The sequence below is a fragment of the Setaria italica genome, chromosome II (assembly GCF_000263155.2).
Source record: "Setaria italica strain Yugu1 chromosome II, Setaria_italica_v2.0, whole genome shotgun sequence".
Classification (NCBI taxonomy): Eukaryota; Viridiplantae; Streptophyta; class Magnoliopsida; order Poales; family Poaceae; genus Setaria; species Setaria italica.
Genome location: NC_028451.1, coordinates 29,340,977 through 29,345,080, shown reverse-complemented (window position 1 = coordinate 29,345,080; position 4,104 = coordinate 29,340,977).

The following is a 4,104-nucleotide window of genomic DNA, read 5'->3' as shown; positions in this document are numbered from 1 at the left end:
AATTTTAGAACAAGACAATAAAGATACATATACACTAAAGATTACATATGCTCCATAGTGGAATTCACGTAGTCAATTGTCCTAAAATAATGGTACAACATAGCAGAATGTTCGCCCTCCAAGCCATCTGTGCACGTAACTCAATCTTCTACGAAGTATATCGATAGTCACTTCCACATATCCAGTACCAGAAAATAAGGGTAAAACAGAAGATCTTCGAGTCCACATACACGAGCAGAATATCATAAAAGAATCTTGAAATAATTATCCAAACGTCTTTTGGAGCAAGTGTCACATTCTCATAATAGAAGTATGGTGGCACACACATAATAGTCCGTCCAGGTAAAAGATCTATTCACTGAGTATGGCCCATGGTGGCAAGCCAAAACCAACCAAAAGCCGTTAGGTCAAGGTCAATGAACAGATCTTTGCCTGAAGAGGATATTGGGTCAGCATACTTTTATTATGAGAATTAGGCTCCAAAAGGCGTTTGGAATACTATTTCAAAATTCTTTTATGATATTCAGCTCGAGTTTGTGGACTTGAAGTTCTTCTGTTATACCATTATTTTCTGGTACTGGAGGAGCGGAGGTGACTCTCCATAGACTTTGTAGAAAGTTGAGTTATGTGCAGAGAATAGTGTAAGCACATTCATACCCTGTGCAGACATTGTTATCTGGGATTGGAGGAGTGGAGGTGATACATCCATTGCCGGTCCATCTACATGGTATTACGTGGAAAATGAACATAGGGCTTCGTATTACATAAAGAACTTGATAATATTAGGTAGGGAAAAAATAAAGTGTGTTTATAACATTTAGTCCTTGCAATAAACATGTGATAAATAAATTATTGGTCAAAGAAATATAATTATTGTTAATTTACAGTGACATGAAAAATTGTAACAATGACCAAATTCTATTTCTTACACCTACAATTTATTTACCTTAATTTTATTGCAATGACTAAATATTAAAAACACATTTACTCTATTTTTTCCCATACCTAATATTGATCAAGTTTTTTTTAACTAATATAAATCATATATATAACAAGCAAGCTATCTATCAAATTCTAGCTCAAAAACATGTATACATAAAAATCCTCTCCATCCTCCCTCATTCTAAAAAACTCATTTTTCTCTATCTCTAAAGCATAAAACAAACCATAATAACAATAAATGAAGGGAGGATGAAGTAGCTAACCTTTATAATACTTTGGATGAGTGAAATCCCCACGAAAATAAGAAAAAAAATTTGGGCAACACCTCACCTCCCCTAAGGTTGCTTGCTCATCATAGAGAGGAGGATGAAGCTCTCAGTCTCTGGTGGAGTGGCTCAGGCTGGGGAAGGAAGAAGAGCTCTCGGGCTGATTGTATTTATAGACGATGAGCTTTTGTTCCAACCAGGATAAAATATTTAGTCCCAGTTGAAATTATAAACCGGGACGGGGGTGTCAGTGCCAGATTTTTTAGCCGTTACAACCGGGACTAAAGGGGGGTTTAGTCCCGGTTGGCCTTTCTAACCGGGACAAAAGCTCCCCCATCTTTGGTTTTCGGTGCCCCATTTTTAATCTGGGACTAAAATGTCCGGGTACAAAAGAAACCGAAATAAAAGTTTCTGAATGGAAGGTTAGCGAATGTGTCAGGTTATTGGTTGAGGCGTTGAAACCATTATCAAAGACCATAGCAAAACACCACAAGGTACCATCATCTCCTGCCTACCTATACATATCCTATATCCATCGGTGGAGATGCATTCAGAGTTCGTTCGTAGCTAGAGATATTTGCGCGTGGCCAAGTTTGTGAAAAGAAGGTAACTAGAACCTAGAATCTTGTCGGTTCCATGACTATAATCCATGCATGGGTCCTCGGTCGTAGCTAGAGGTTGTGTCGCATCAAATTTTTCCTGTTCTTGAGGGATGGCGACCTCCCAACCCATGATCCTAGACACCAACGGAGCGCGACGTGTCACCTAACTAACTTCTGGCGAGCAAATGCTATCTAGCTTATGGTCTACAACACTGTAGCCTAATTCCATGCCAACAATGATCAATTACTTCACGCACATACTACGCACAGAGATTAACACACAAGGAAAGAATGGCAAGTTTTTGCTGGCCCCTTTAATTTACTAGTGGAAAGACGGTCACTTTAGCGTTGGCATGTGCGAGACGACGACGCTCGTAGATCAAATAACGCATAGTTGCATTGCAGACGTCGTTTTCTCCCAGGATATGACTGATGCCGGTGACTGCTGATGGAACGATGCATCTGGGCGCCGATCGACGATGGAGACGGGAACGTGCAGCGCAGTGTTCGGTGGGACTCTGACTAGTGACTATACCACGCACTGTCTGTTTCCCACGGCGGGGCGGCCGGACGGCGATCGTCGACGAGTGCACATATATATACACCTTCTTGTTCGCTTGCTGTCTTTGGAAGACAATGGTGGACATACTACGCACGCAACGGTTTTAGCTAGCGTATGCTCCATCTCTTTCCATGCCCGGAACCCCGGAAGCTCCACGGGAGGCGATTGATGCTACGCTAGCGCCTTGCAGCGAAGCACGCAAGGAAACCTGCACGGAATTCAGTCGCGGTGACGAACCCACTCCGCCCCGGCCCCCGGTGCCGGATTGCCGGTACGCGTCGACCGACATGGGCCCGGCGGCACGTACGAAGCGCGAGCCCGCGGGCCCTCGCGCGGTTATTATTAGGTACTGGGCTGGCCCATTCGCATTAGCTGCTCCGTCACGACGAACCCCCGCGGCGGGGCCCCGCCGGCGGCGACGAGGGACGGCAACAACCACGTGGCCGGCGCGCGCGCCAGCACGGCGCCTGCTCCCCCTGGCTGCTGCTACTCCTCTGCAAAGGCGGCTGGACACCGCTAGTCCGCCAGTACGAGTGAGGGAGGTGGTGATTGCCACATGATCCGTCGCCAGGCTACCGATTCGTGTCTCCCGATCCAAAATCATTCGTGCCTTCGATGATCCAATGCAATGCATGCAGTATGCCTGATGTGCCCCTGATTCAAAAATTCAATGATGCGACGGGACAGAGCCATGGATTGGACAGTGCATGGGGCGCGCCATTGTCGACGAGTACTCCTACAATAATCAACGAAACATCAACTGCTTCGAAGTGGAGCTGAGCAACAGAGCAAGCAGCAGCCTGGCACAGTCGGCGGCAGTGATGGCTGGCGACCGAGTGTGCTCGCCTGGATCTGCTCGCGCATGCACGCATGGACGCAGCGTGCGCCGGCATGGCGCGGCACGTCGTCCGACTATACCCTACACATGGCGCCGGCCGGCCGGGGACACGCCTCGTGTGGTTAATTGACTGGCGCATGCCGCTCCCGATCGATCGGTCGGTTTCGTTCGTCCGTCGTCGCCTGTATCTTGAATGCAACTCGAGTCCGGTGCAGACCAAGTGTAGATCGCATACATGATGGATCGCCATGGGGGCAGGCAGGCTGTCCGATGATCTGATCTCAGATTAACTGCTCTGAAATCTTAGACCGTGGTGGAACAGTAGTTGCTGCTGCTGGCTGCCTACTAGGTCGGCCTGGAGAGTCATCTGATCTCCACCCTCTATATCTTCCCGTCGAGATACAAGGACTATCGAAAAAGTTCGAGCTTAGAAGACCTTGACTAATTGCCAGCATACTGTTCTTTTGATATGTTCCAAAGCTACGATTTGATCTGAAAGCGATTCGGATTCAAGGCTGCAACACGAACCCTCTCGTTTTTGTCCTTTCGTAACGACCAACCTCCACGGACATCCTAGGCTTAATAGCTCGATCGGTGCACTAGCGGCACGTACATGACATGCCATTCTGACGCATACGTCCCACCAAACATGCTCTCCCCATCATCCATGAGGTCCACGGCTGCGCACCAACCTTCGTGGTCACATCACTCTCACGCTCTAACAGCCTCTCGCGCTACTGCGCCGGTCGTGCACGGGCACAAAGCATTTAACTGAATTAATCGAGTCTCCTCTCCTCTAACGACCTAACAGTACACTCACTGATATGAGGTCAAGTAGTGGTCTCGAAGGAAAATGTGAGGTCAAGGGGTGATCAAGTCGCCGAATGGCTGGGT